Source organism: Thunnus thynnus, chromosome 3 (genome assembly GCF_963924715.1).
Source record: "Thunnus thynnus chromosome 3, fThuThy2.1, whole genome shotgun sequence".
NCBI classification, from domain to species: Eukaryota; Metazoa; Chordata; class Actinopteri; order Scombriformes; family Scombridae; genus Thunnus; species Thunnus thynnus.
The window spans coordinates 21026537-21042089 of record NC_089519.1 but is presented as its reverse complement, the minus strand read 5'-3'; the positions used below and the strand labels follow the sequence as shown (position 1 = coordinate 21042089).

Sequence of the window (15553 nt, the reverse complement as noted above, 5' to 3'; positions counted from 1 at the left end):
GAGCAGAACATTATCACCTAAAAGTTCAGTGTGGGTTTAGTTCAATCACATAGATACTGTCTTGTTGCTTATCATAGAGCAGCCTTCAGCTTCATCGGAAAACTTTAACAATACATTTGGAATATAAAGTCAGCAGCTCTGTAGTGAGATTTACTGTAGCAATTATGCTACATATAGAATGAATTAGCAGAAAACTGATGATTTTTATTGAATTTTATTTTTGTCTTTTGTGGACAAAATGATTACAATCCAATATTAAATCTAGTTTCCCAGACAGAAATTTCTTGTCTCTTTTTTAAATGAAATGATTGGTTCTTCTAAGGAAAACTAATAATACTAATATTATATTGCAAACATGTTTTATTTATGTTCAGCTCTTTCATGATAATATTATTTACGTTGTGTTCAATTGTCATATTATTGTCATCTTATGTATCTGCTATGTTCAGGTTTCTCTTTTTCAAAAGACATGTATTAGACTATCTATTGAACTATGCACTTAAACAAAGTAATGGGTCTCTGTGGTGGTTTTCAAATGATGGTGAGTGAGGAGCTTTGATTGGTGGGAGGCTACTTAGCAGTGTCTGGTGCTGTAGAAAATGATTTTAATGTATAAATAACTTCTTATAAGCAACACAAAGCACCAAAATCAATCAATTTTGTGTAAGGTATGAAATTGTGTGTGTGTGTGTGTGTGTGTGTGTGTGTGTGTGTGTGTGTGTGTGAGTGTGTGTGTGTGTGTGTGTGTGTGTGTGTGTGTGTGTGTGTGGGAGGGCTCTCTGGAGAATCCATTAGCAGCACAAATCAGACCAGAAGCCAGAAGACTATAGCTGGTAAACTAGTGCATGGAACAGGCTGGTTTCCCAAGATCTGTTCAAAACAATAGCATGTAGTAAAAGTTAAAGAAAAGAGATTGATAAAAGGATAAACCTGGTAAAATAAAAGGACAAATAAATAAATAATGATCAAGTCAATTAACCAGGAAGAAAATCGAGTCGATCAAAGTCTATCATAAGCAAACTGTCAAAGCATCCTAATTCAGCAGAGCAATAATTCAAACCAATTTGTTACCAGCTAGTGTTGATTCTTGTCAAGCTCTGTTCTAAATTAACTTCAAAATACATAGTAAATCATAGAGATTTGATATAACAGAAAATAACTAATTTTTCATGTCCATCCTTCCCTAGAGATAAAAATGCAAGTGGGGTTTTTCTGGCCTTTAAATATAGTAATAAAGCTAACAAAAATCAATAATGCATTATAAAAGAACAGGCAAGAACTGGGTGTCTATAGAGTACATGATCTAACAGAACAACAATCTATTTCTTTAAAAGGTCAGTGAGCTATAAAGCTTGCTCAAACAGCACAACCCCCTCTCATTCTTCCTTAACACTACAGGCACTCATATTTTCCCAATATTTCAGAGAATTATCACCCAGAAGCCATGAAAAAGCATTTTAGACCTTTTCTCCGTCTAAGTAATCACTTTATTAGTGACACAAAGATGAGTTTGTGCTGTTATATGGATCCAGAGGGTGTAATGAAATTTGACTGCTGCAGAATAACAATATAATAAAAACGAGAGGGAGACCAAGAATCAATATAATACATGCTCCATCTGTTTGACTGCATTTCTCTATGAATATAATGAAGTTATGGGATAACTTTAAATTGATTAGTAATTGCTAAATAACAATGAATTAAGGGGATATTTCTTTATGTCTTCTAACTTAATAGACCCGATGTTAAATAAAACATGAAAAACATTTCATAAGCATTTCAATTCTAGCATATATTAGTAATGCAGCACATTTGAGCAAATTGTAGTTATTCTAATTGAAGGTCTAAGGATAGAGGATGTTTTATGCTGTACAGATTTTGAAGCCTCCTGAGGCAAGTTTGTGATTTGTAAAAATTAACATGACTTGACAGCAGAACAGAAACCACATATAAAAAATATGAGGGTGAAGGGCATGGAGGGCAATCAGCTTTTTGTGTAAGGGGTAAAGCTTTGTATTGGGGCACCACTACATTTCACATGAATGTTCAATCAAAAAAGGGAGGGCCGAGAGTTAAAAAGAGAGAAACTGAAAACATTGTGCTCCCCTGCTTACCTATGCTTACTGGACTCAGTGACAGAAATTCTTTTTACAATTTTTATTCACCTTAAAGAGTAGGGTTAGTGAATAAAAAACAGGGAACAAAACACTGACCTGACAAGTCTGTCTGATATGTAAACAAACCAGTCATTTGCCTTTTATGAATCAATTTTGCTTCAATTAGCATCTACTTGATAATGTGAAGGAGAAAAGAAAACCATCATGGAGAACAATATAAATGAGCTATTATTCTGTAGAGGTTTCATTAAAGGAGGTATTTTTTTTCCAAAACAATAATGTGTGCAAAAGTGCAAGTGTTGGTAAGATGTCCCTAACAGAATATTGACAAAAATGTAAAACTTATTTGATCAGCATAAAGTAAAGCAGAGACATGTGGTGAACTGCAGGACACCTTCAGTGGGAAATCAAACCGTTAGTTATATGGAAAAAAGTTCAGCTTAATCACAAACATAGTCTGAATAAATTTAATTTTGTTAAACATTGTTTAAATTGCAATAGATGGCTCAGTTAAGATTGTATGCCCTTTGCAAACTTGATGATTGTGGATGATGTGCAGCAACTACAATGTTGAATGTAGTGACTTGTGTTTCCATTTTTAACGACTTTAAACCCATTGGTATCAAAAAAGATGGTGTTTGAAACTTGGATGACTTATAATTAGAGTGACGAGATGGATTTAAGAGGGTCACCGTGAAAAAAGGTGGTACAGTTCCTGGAACAAATGGTGTATGAATAGTGTATGACCTGGCAAGTAGAGGATGACTAGACACTATTTCATCAATTTTGCTCACTAATACGTAAGCATTTGGCAGTATTAGAGGGAATAGCAACCCACTTATTGGAATAGAATGTATTAGCACTCACTGCTACATGAGGATACCCTGTAAAACTAATCCCGTTCTCCTCAGAAACAGCTGTTGACAGATTGAGGGACATGTGCAGGTCTTAGCTTATTTACGTAAAACGAGGAAGTGTCTGCTCTGCAACAGAACACCAGGACTGACAATAATGCCTGATTAATGTAAAAAGCAGGCAAACACCAACAGGATTCGCATAAGCCTTTATATGTACATAAACATTCTTTTTTCTTTTTTTTTTACACACACACACACATACACACACACATACATAGTAGCATACACCCAAAGGCACAAAGGTTATAGATACACACTTTTTTCTGCAAATTGTGGACTGCATGCTTGATTTCCCAATGCATTTAGTCCCTTGCATTCATAACCCTAACATATGTAGCAGCTAATACAGTTAGAGCCCAGGTCTTTGCTTCTATGTCTGCTCACTTAATGATATTAGGGTTGATTCTATAGTTTGATCCAGCTATCAATGCCAATCATGTTAGCGCTGCTCAAAGCAGCAAGCCCTTGAGGGGGATTGGCATTGGAGGGAGGGGGAGGAGAGGAGAAGGGCTGGCAGCTTTCTAATGCAATAGAGCTGCCAGATCTGAGAGCTTTTTATTACATTAATATGTTCCTGGATAATTCTATCTCATCTCCTAATATGACTTAGCCTAAAAACCCAATTAAAGTCTCATTTATCCGATCACCTCAATCGGAGATGGTGACATGAGGGCGTTCAGACAGCCATGTGCTGGTTGCTTGCTACCGCCTACAGAGGTTTCTGTTTCTTCTGCAGCCACAGAAGAAAGCATAATTGGAATGGAGAATATAGCAGACAGCATTCTCTAGCTGATATTATAGCTGCCATTTGTACACTTGGTAAGCACATAGACAAAACAAGAGACACATCTTGGGGCTTATTGTTATTGGATGTGTGTGGAGGTGTTACACAGATCACTTCATAGACTTGAAGGGATATAATAAACTATGTGATGCAGTGTTAAGATCCAAACAATAATTGATGTAAGCTGGACATTATTAGACCATGATTAAGTCCAAATGACCTTCAGATCAGTTCGTTCCCACTTGAAGGTCTTGATTACCACAGCATTGGGATTTATCTTTGGCCAACAATGCAAAATCATGCCAGATTCAATTGCTTTGATCAATCCATGTACAACTTTATCCTATACAGATGGTGAGGGAGTTGAAGGGTAGATCATTCACCCCTCAAAATGTTTGCCAGTATCTCTGCCCAGTGGCATGGACAAGGGTGGGTAGGTGGGATGAGACATATCTGTGGTGAACTCTATTCAACCCGGATATGTCTGTACCCTTGCATACCTCCTTTTTGGTAAAATGACACACCAGTTCAACTAAATTGTTCCTCATGGTCAGCCCAAGGGCCCTTCTGGTAAACCCAAGTGTTGGCCTGGTTGACTGCAGAGCCTTAAATGCCGTTGTGGTCAACTGTCCCTATGGTTAGCCCAAGCTTCCTTCAAGTCCCAATCTGGTTGGCCCAGGTGCACCTCAAGTGCACTTCTGGTAAGCCAAAGTATCCCTTTTGATTGGCCAAAGTGCACCTCTGATTAGTTCCACTTTAGGGCAAAAATTAACCCTAACCTTAAACTTTACACTAAACACTAAACCCTGCCCATGGTAAACATGCCTCTTTTTATTTTCAGACCTGCTCTTGAGAGAATTTGTATTGTGTGACCTCAGTATAGGTGTATCATCAGCATAGGCCTTACCAGAACTAATCAGACAGAGTAGTCACAACTGCAAATGAGCCAACTGTAATAAAAAAAAAAAAAAACCCACTGCTTTATTGATATAATTAGCATTGCTTTTCAATGTTTCTCCTACCATAGAAATTAGTGGGCAGACCACCCGGTAATGATAACCAAGTACCCACTAATCCCCATCAACAATCAGGCAACAGCGTTTGCCGTGCTATCCATCAGAGCTGTAATAATGTCTGCTGCTGTTAAGGTGCCACTCATGCAAAGTGAATACTTTCTGCTGTTGCCTGACTTTAAGAGCCTTTAATTGGTGAACCACTGGAAGACTTGTGAAACCAGTAAAGGAAGTCTCACCTTAGCCATTCAATTCAAAATTCATTTTTTGTCAGATAACCAGATTTTAATATTGGAAGGAAAAAAAATGTTAAAAGAAGATACAGCAACAGTCACCTAGTTAGATTACAAGCTGCAGGCAACAAGCATTTATTGTAGTTTGGGCAAACTCAAACCTAATCCATCATCAAGGTAAATAACACGTTTTCTCCTGCCGTTCCTGTTGTATAAAGAAAGAAGAAAAACTCACACCTTTCTAGCTTCACAGGCTTTGACCACAGTTGCTCATGGTACAGCACTGTGCACATAATTGACATATGAGGGGTACATGAAAACTAACGAAAATGAATTACCTCCTTTGGTGGTCTTTGGCAGGTCTGTGTGTGGAAACACCTCAATGACAGAGGTCAGAGGAACTTAAACCAGGATTATTCAAGGTAAAAGAAATGCCACATATATGCAAAAACCAATGTGAGGCGTAGAAGGGTTTCTGTATAGGCAGCTTGTCAAATTAAAACTGATGGGTTGTAGCAGTGAAAGACCATGTCGGTTCCTACTCATGTCGGTTCAGACATAATCATCAAAACGGAATGATAGGCATTGAAGGGTAACTAGATGTCCTGATTAAATTGAGAAAGATTTTCAACCACTTGTCACAGTCTCTGTTGTGATAATAAGACTTTTTTAAAAATTTTTTTAGTTAGATTTTCAGAAAGTAACATTTTAAGAGCGACCTCTGCAAAATTGGAAAAATTTGAAGAACATGAACATGGCCACGGACTTTCTCTCTCTTTCTCCCTCCATCTGTCCTTCCTCATTCAATCTCTTGCTCTGTCTTCATCTTTCTTGCGTTATCTTGTCTCTCGAAAAACAGAGTGAATAGCAGAATAACCACTTGCCCTTTTTTGGCAAACATAAAGCTATGTATTACCAACACTTTACAGCATATCAAAGCATTTTTGCTGATCCTTTCATGGCCTAGCATTTTTAAAACAAATATTAAAAGAGAGTTTTGGGAATTTGAAAGTAGTCTTCTAGTTTTACTACAATGGCCAGCACTGTCAGTACTTTACTAAATCAATACTACTGAGTCAGCATTGACAAAAATATGGATATTAATCAAAAAAAACAAACAATCAAAAAAACATACTGCAGTACTAAATAGGTATACCTTAAAGTGGCAAGTGAAAGCATGCTTCATCTGTAGTAAACCTCAGTTTATGCCTTTTTATATCTTATATAAAGCAATTTGAATTGCCTTAGTGCTATACAAATACACTTGCCTAGTAAGTAGTAAAAACGTTATAAACTTTACTGGAAGAATGAATAATTATAAATCATCAAATAGTAAAACAAACTTTGAAAAATAGAGAGAACACATACAAGAGCTAAAAATCTGACTGCATGACAGCAGCATGGATAGCAAATTATCAGGAATATCATGGAATTATGAAATTCAGTGGACTGGAACCAAACTTAAATTGTGTTTGTCGAGGATTGTACAGAGGCTGCTCATGCCCTGGACAAAACTATTTGTCTTTGGTAGATAAAGTGCAATGTAATTTAACATAACAGACGTCCTATCTGTGTAGCTTCTGTTCAGGCTTTGGTAAAACTGTGTCAGAGAGGAGCTGCTTCAACTTCGTGGTAAGTTTGAGCTGTACGTTGATGTGTTGTTACACGATTAGAAAGATGCTACTGTTATTTTGTTCAAAGACATTAAAAAATACTTACAAATAATGCAATCCCACATACATAAATGAATGGAACTGAGTCTTGGCAAAGTTACAGATAAATGGATCCAAAACATTATGGGCTGTTTGGTGACTGTTTAACAGCAGGGAATCTCTTTGAGCTTTGGACCTTCTACAGGCAGGTAGCCTTGCTATCTCAGCAGAGGACATTCACTGTGGGTCAGTTGCTTCAGCTGTCTCCAACTCGCTCTCAGACTAAAGTGGTGGGAATAAAGGAGTCCTCTGAGCCTCCCAAGGGCCTTAAATAGACTTACAGTTTTTACCTGGGCCTTCTGGTCAATCCCCTTCAGAGGCTATGTCTCTGAGCCAGCCTTCAATGGCTGAGAAAGCTAAGTTGTTCAAAGTGAGTGGTTTGTTGGTGCACAGTGGATTGCAGCTTGTCGTGTGGTGCATTAGGTGTTGACAGATGGGAGGGAGGGCACGGGACGCTGTGGGGAACCAATGATTTATTGCTGGGCCTGGGACGTTTAACGGGGTGTAAGTGCTGAGTCTGGAGGGACCATGATGTGAGGACACTTGGAAAAAGAGAGGAATAAGCAAGGGGATAACAAAAAAGAGTGAGGAGGTACTGCAAATTTACACTGATCATTAAAGGAAGATTTTGATTAACTTGTATTAAAGCAGGGGCCAAATTACTATCATGTGGCTGGCTGTCACAAGGAAACAATGTGCTTCTCTTAGAATAACACAGAAACCAGTGAGCACTAGCGCCAATGATGTCAAATGAAGGGAAACAGAAATTATTGATGGGAATTTCGTTCAATGTTATTTGCATTTAAACAACACTCATGTAACCAACTACCTGACTGGAAATAAAAAGGAGGAGAGGTGTGTGACAGATAGACAGAGAGAGAGAGAGAGAGAGAGAGAGAGAGAGAGAGAGAGAGAGAGAGAGAGAGAGAGAGAGAGAGAGAGAGAGGAGAGTAAGCAACAAGCACAAAAAAGAGAGAGGGAGAGCATAGAGACACGGCAGTCACCAAAGTGTGCACGTACAGATAATGGCAGGTCAACAATATAGCTCTGGGTATTGGTGGGTTCTCTCCTGCCACAGCACAAGTGGATGCTCATTATGCACATCTCTACTGGTGTGCTATTTGTATTGGTTATACCACCAGTGCTGCTGTGATGTAGGTTTGTAATAACAGCTTTTTTGACTATAATTTGATTATATCATTAATCTTTAAACTCCAGCAGAAAGATCGAGATATAATTGTACATTTGTGTACTGGCTAGTTTGTTAAAAGTACAAATTGTTGTGTGCCCCAGGTCTGTAAAATTCACATCACAGAAATTAAGTAACTCATCATTCCATTTTTAGTCTTACACTGGGATCAATTAAAAATAATAATTTGGTACTGAGAAAAGCATATATAGAATATCTCCTGGAAAACATGTTTGTTTCATAACAGGATTCATCATGTATACCATTAGTACTGTAAAGTGAAGTCCAGGCTGGCACAAAAAAATACAGTCTGATTTACTATCAGACTTTATTAGCTGGAATTTCCTTTCATATTTGTATAATGGCTGCAAACTTTCATACTAAATTGCTGGATGTGCACTGCTGCATAGAGTTTAGAACAACAATGCAAAGAAAATGTGGTTCAGCTTGCAAATACCAATGTGTCAAAAACAAAAAAGCAATGAACAGGATGAAAATTCAAGAGACTAATTATAACTTTTACAAACTATTGCCAAGCGAAAAGATATACAGAGACATCTTATTTATGGAAAATGTGTGCTGCCTGATTGTGTGGTGTTAATCAACATATTCTTTCTGCTATACCTGCATCACACATCTGATGAAAAGACCCTCTTAGTCATTTAGTTACTGTGCAGTTATACCATCATAAAAAGAGATATAAATGCTGGGAAATGAAGCGGAACACAACAATAACAAGAAAATTGTAGGTATTCAGTACATGCTCATGAATAAAATGAATGCACTTGAGAAAGAAACACACCCTTTCCCTTCTTTTACTGTGTGTGTCAGCTTGTAACTCCTCAGGCCTTTGTGTGGTGAGGTGAGGCTGTGTTCATTTTTATGGAATGACAAGAGCCTTATCCAAGACATGGACGCTGGATTTGCTGGATTTTCAGCAACCAATGAGAACATGAAAAAAAAAAAATAGAACAGACGGGTCATGTAATGAGCTGGGCAGGGTTGGTGGAGAGAAAAAAAAAAAACAGATGGAAAAGTGGCACAGTTCCCTACAGTGTTCACTCTGACACTGTTTACATCCAACATTTTGTCAGAACGGCGCAGTGGCAAAGAAACTAGACAACTGACTTGATCAAGTATTATCTCTACATTCTCCAAGTGTCACAGTTATATGTGCTCCATATCTTGCAAGTGTTGTTTTAGTTATACATTGGTTATACACCTTTTTATGTTAGTAATTTGAGGCTAATGCCATGCTAACTATAAACTCATTCTAGCCACAATTATACCATTAAACTACTGTTAAGCAATTTTTATTTTAGTACAGTTATTCTAGCTTGAAATGCTTTTGTTATTGTACTTATCACTTTCAGATTGACACAAGCCACAGCCAAGACCCAAAGTTAAAAGCCATGGATTGAATATTGTGACCCTATACCTAGTCCCCTGTGACAGAACGTATCAGTGCCATCATTCTTAATGACCCCTTAACACCCAATTAGCCTTAGAAAACCCTGTCAAGGTAAATTCAGCATTCTTGCATCTGTTACAGCTGTGCCCTTCAGCCAGCTTAGGGTGATAGACAGTGGAGCACATCAGAGGAGCTAGGGGACGGAAGATGTATTGATCAGGTCTTGAGACCAAAAAAATAAAAAAGAGAGAGATAGAGGTTAGATTTGTACTTTGCTTTGTGATCAATAAGTCATAACCAAAAAATATCAGGATACACTGCTTTGCAAAAATTAAAAAGCCTTTAATAAATGTGCTTAGCGCCTACGCATGTCAACTCACAGTCTTCTTCAGGGCCAGAAGAAGACACTTAGTATTTTTTTGGTTACGACTTATTGATCACAAAGCAAAGTACAAGACTAATCTCTCTCTCTTTTTTGTGGTCTCATGATACTGTATGTCCTTGGATCCAAAGAGCACCTGTTTTTTGATATCTGCATTCATGAAGTACCACTTCCAACAATCTACTGGCATTTGCTCTCTCTATTGATCAGGTCTGTTTTGTTCCGCTCTGTTCTTCACATTCAGACTTCAGTGACACTGAGATCACATTGCACTGTAAACAGAAGAATAATCCGCCGAGCAATAGCAGGCCCGTTCTGTGTTTTGTGGTAGTGCCTTGGCAATGTCAGGTTGTGTTAGACAAAATTCCTTTGTGGAGGTTTCTAGACAATAAGAAGAGACAGTGTGGGCAACTGTTGGCTCTGTGTGGTTTCTCTGGCCAGACTGATGCTTCCTGTCTGAGACTATACAAAATGGTCACAGATGGGAAGAGGCCCCAATTCATGACATGATTTTATTTTTAAAAGATAAAATCTCCATTTATCTTTATCTTGCAGAATTTATGCCAAACCCAATTAAGAAAACTTTTAGGGGTTCATCATTATTTTTTCCTCTCCAAAACTTTTTTATGTGCGATTCATCACCAAAAACAAACAGTGGCAAAAGTAGTAAAGCGGTCACAGTTGTTAGATTGTCAGTTTTGTTAAGTAATAAATAAATAAATAAATAAACAGATGAATAAATTAATGACACCTAACCATATCCAACGGTTGGAAAGGGACTTTTCACTGCTTCCAGATTGTCCAAACAACACTTCTTTTTAAGTATATAATGGCCATCAGCCCAGGATCTCACTATTGATCACTGCTCACACCTTCCCTTCCCTGCACCTGTCAATGTTCAGTGTTCAGCAGCTTTGTCTGGTCTCACTATGTCTCCCTTTCATTCTTTGTCCCAACACTCTCATTCTCACACTTAAGACAATGGCATGACAAGAAAGGAGAAGATATGATTTCATGGCGACAGCACAAGCACAGAGAAACACACACATTTTACAGTATGTGATCAGTCACCCCAATTGTTGATTGAGCGTTCTACGTGGCAACTCCCAGATGAGCTGTGTGAGCAAGAAGGCCATCAGTCTCTCCCTAATGATCATCCTACCTCACAACCCCTGTTCAGTTTTATGTGTCACATCCAGCTAACAGTGAGATTAGTGCGCTTGCTATCACACTCCCTAAATCCTTCTCTATGCTGCTCGCAGTCCTGCCGAGTTGCCCCTTTTCACCTGCCGTGGCTTCTGGCTATGGCTATATTCTGCCCAGGCTCCCTTGACCCAAGCTGGTAATGCATTACTCTCCAGATCAATTGATAGATTGGCCCTGTCGTAGCTGCCGTAACTAAATCAGCTGCTCCTGATGATTCAGCACCAGCCAGGGAGCCGGGCCTGCTGTCACCAATCACAGATCACCAGCAGCTGAGACAGGTATGGACATTCTCCTGTCACTTGAACCTAATTTATTGCCAGCTACCACATTGATTAACCTTGTGCTGTGGTTCAAGCTTCCTATAAAAATTTGTGTGTTGGTAGGGGGCAGGGGTGTGTGACTGAATGAAGAAGTCGGAAGAAACATAAAGGCAACTGGATGTTTACATTACTACAGTAAACTTTGGACGAAAGGACTTTCACTGTACAGCCACGAGCGACCTTGTCAAAGTGGCGGCTGGTAACATTCAGCTAGGGGATTATGTCTCAGAATTGGACTGTTACGGTGGTAAATAATGTTTTTAATTACACTGCAGATTGAGTGGGAAACTATTAGGGGTGGGTAAAAAAATTGATTCACTTAAGGATTGTGATTCTTATCTTCTACGATTCCGAATTGAATCACAAATGCCAAAAATTGATTTTCTAAATGTTAGTTAATAATGTTATGTTGACGGAACGAAAACGGCAGAACTCAACTGCAAGGGCAGTGCAGCACCAAGACAGTCTACAGTAGGCACATGCTAGAGATATTTTGTAGTTCACCTAGTAGTGAGACAAACATATTGTGAATAGTTTCTATGCCATCGACCAGAGATCAACATCAGCGGAGCGGAGGAGCGATCTCCAGCACTAACAAAAGAAACCGGCTGACCAACGCGCACTGCAGCATTAAACAACTTAAACCAATTCTGGTGCAAAGAAAAACAACTTTGTGCACAGTCTGTTTCACTTCAAAAACCCTGCACCCGTTCAGCATCTTGTACAACGATGGCTGTCCCGGGGCTAATGGTGCAGCAGAGAGGCTGCTCTCCACTGCTGGAAACATAACATTTATAACAACACAGCAGAGCAATCCACCCCCTTTACTCCAGAGCAAACACACCAACTTAACCCGTTAGGGTTAACTTAACCAGTGATATTGGTCAGTAAATTACAATTTCATTTCGTTATTCTAATACAGGCAGAATACTGTAGAATGCTTTCAAATGAATTAATTATGCAATTAACTTTTTAAAATCAAAAAGCTGCAGCACCATTTATAACTGCCAGTTTTGTTTTATATTACATCTCAGTGGACCAAGGGCACCAGTGAATGGTAAATTACAGAGGTCAACTTGTTCACATTTTGGTCTTTACTCATTTATTTTCTGTTGGCCAATGTGTCTTCCTGGGTCTGTTAGAAAGCATGGCCACCACCATCAGTCTCTTGCCAGTTTAGCCTGTGTCTCTATTCTTGTTAAGATTTCTTAGTAGTACAAATGAACATCTGTGGATAGCAAATAGATGTCTCTTAAAATATCTTTCAATCTTTGCACAATCCACTGCAACTGAGCATGGAATGCATATTGTGCAGCATTTCCTTTACATAGGCTCTACTTGAGAAGCCCACCCAGGTAGATTAAGACCTGCCCAGGTTGCTTTTTTTTTTTTCAACCAAGATGTGCAATAATCATTTCATAATGCACACTGATAATGAACCCACCCATCACACGCTGCACCACCCACCACCACAAGTACATTCTCAACCTGTGAGAAACACTGGTGTGCACATAATTATTATTAAGACTATAATTAGTATTATCACTTATTAATCTTTTGCATGAGTGTAGACAGCTATGATCAAACGTTATCCAGAGATGCTTATCTGGGTGATTTTTAACAGCAGTCAGTTTTAGGTAATGTTTAACATTTGACAGCTGTAAATTGCAAGCACAAAGTTTGAATGTTATGCTGTATGTGGCACTGCAGTAATGAGATGATTCACAGATCCCATGGCGCCTGAACACTGCCAATTGCCATTTGAACCTAATTTTTATATTTCGGACTTGCAGTAAAACTATATAAAGTAAAATCTCAGCCAGGGTCAAAGTACTGCCTACAGTGAATTATATCATGTGACTGTAAGTCATCTCTGACAAACAGACTATTTGAGGATGTCTAAAATGTCTAAGGGGCAGATGCCTTAATAATTAAATAAATAAATATACATTTCTTTAAAAGAAAAGGAAAATATAGTATTCCTGTTGTGCTCTGTAGTGATCAGAGGTATCACTGTCTAAAACTGTACAACTTATGCTAAAGTAAAAACATAGAGTTAAGGTCATAAACAGTAGCAATTCTTGTTTCTCAGAGAGGGATTAGACTCAACAAAGCTTCAGTTTTTTATGTATTTACAGCTATTTTAAGCATTTGCAATATTTATTAAATATTATACTTTATGAGCAGGCTTGGTAATGATATCCTCCATATTCACTCTTGGATTTTGATTTACCCTCACTGGGGATGCTGAGCTGAGAAGTAGAAGCATTTTGTTCTTTGTGTCTCTGTGATTTACTCTGTGTTCCTTGCTAGGACAGCCAGGGGCTGTCAACAATCTCCCAGCTGTAGCCTCTAAAACACAACTCATGGGTCTAATGAACCAAGGCACAATTACTTTAGCAAAAAGCTGCTGTGCCTTAAGAGGGGGAAAGGGCATCTGAGTGTTCATAAATGCACATGATTTTACTTTTTTTCATAAGTAAGTAAAAGGAGAAAATCTCTGTAGATTTAACACCATACTCTGAGTTATAGTAAGGATGGCCGCACATTCTTTGATGAAAGAGCTATATCTACATTTTATGTACATCGCAAAGTTGCAACAGCCTCTGCTTTGAACAAAAATCCCTTTTATGTTTGTTTATTGATTTTCTAGGCAGATCCTACCAATCCTGCAAAAAACTGTCTTCTATTGGGCTGTCTCATTAAGTGATTACAGAAATAAATGCTTAGATAAAGATAATGTTACTATAATTATAACCACAATTAAAAGGTCAGCTTTCCAAATTACAAAAAATTGAAAAATACCTGTAGTGGTATCTATAGATGTAGTGAATTTTATCTTTGTGAGGTTTTGGTCTTTCAGTGAGACTCTTGCCACCAAGACAACACAGCAGAGATGAATGATTTTGTTTATAAAATAATAATTGTGAGAAGCAGAGGCAAGACGCTGCAGTAATCATGACCAAAAACCTCACACCACAAGGACAGCTTCTTTCCGACTGCAGCTGGCGTCATCAACAAGGCTCAGGATCCCCACTGACACGGACTCTTATCCCGCCCATGGACACTGCACGTTACATTAACATGAAATCTCATTATTTGCACATCTGTAAACCCACCACATCTAATGGCACCTTACATTAACACACATTTTGAATTTTTATTATTTGCACATTTACACATAGCATATAATGTTTATGCTATGGACACTGAAGTAAACAACCACCCATGAAAATGTCTGCACATGTTTCTGCAGACTAATGAAGGAATAAGTCTTGAACGTAAAGCAAACTTGCTTTTAAGATGATAAAAGAAGATCAGACATTTAATAGATTTGACATTGAAAGTTTCAGAAATCTCATGGGCTCCAGTTTAATGGCAAAATTACAAAGACCAGCATTAAGAAAAGTCATTTCAGGTCAATAACTGTGTATCCAAAAGTTCCTAGTATTTTTGCTCATATATACCCAACTAGAGTACGCACAAAAGGGTCGGTTGAAGTAGACGTGTGGGATGATTAATCATCATCGTCGTCGTCTTGGCCAGTTTCTTACCTCTTTTACAGCTATGTGAATCACAGAAGAGCATAACAAAAATGGATCACCAAATGAAGAGGAAATGTCCAGACTGGCTTCTCCAAGTAATGCTTTGCATTTAGTGATGGGATCATGAAATTATCAACAGAGTATGTCAAGCTGAAAAGACACCTGGTCCTAGGACATCTACGCTCGGCACATCGAAGAGGTGATTTTCACCAAAGTACCAAGACCTCATCTTGCACTGTCTCATCTCCACTCACCTTTGCACCTTTGGAACAGATACACTTCTATTAAATCAATACAGCTGTCTACACAGGCCCTGTAACGGTTCAGGGTTCCCTTGTGCAAAAGTGCTTGTGTATTGGGTTTTGAGCGTTGGGCTCTAGAGCATGCAGGCGGCACTAAACACTGTGCCACATTTTGTGTAGACACACAGACAGACTAGCTGCTGCTCTGCTAATGTGCTGCTCATGCTACGTTTCCTGTGTAGACACGGCGTAACACTCAATGTTTGATGGGAGGTGACAGTATTAGAAGAGGAAATATTACTTGAAATAGCAGGGAGAGGTGTTTAGTTCTGCAATCCCACAAAAGAGAGAAAAAGATAAAATACAGAAGTGACCAGCAAATGTGTTGGCCATAGATTGTAAAAAAGAAAAAAAATAATGGACGTAGCCATTGTGATGTCACCCATTGATTTGTGGACTCCCGTAATGAAGCCTCAAGTTTG

At 38.5% G+C, this 15553-nt stretch overlaps 1 protein-coding gene across 2 annotated transcripts in view; it reads right to left on the bottom strand.

The window, feature by feature from the left end:
- ctnna2 (catenin (cadherin-associated protein), alpha 2) overlaps window positions 1-15553 on the bottom strand; it is a 337564-nt gene that overhangs the window by 222603 nt on the left and 99408 nt on the right. The gene's annotated exons all lie outside the window — the stretch shown is intronic.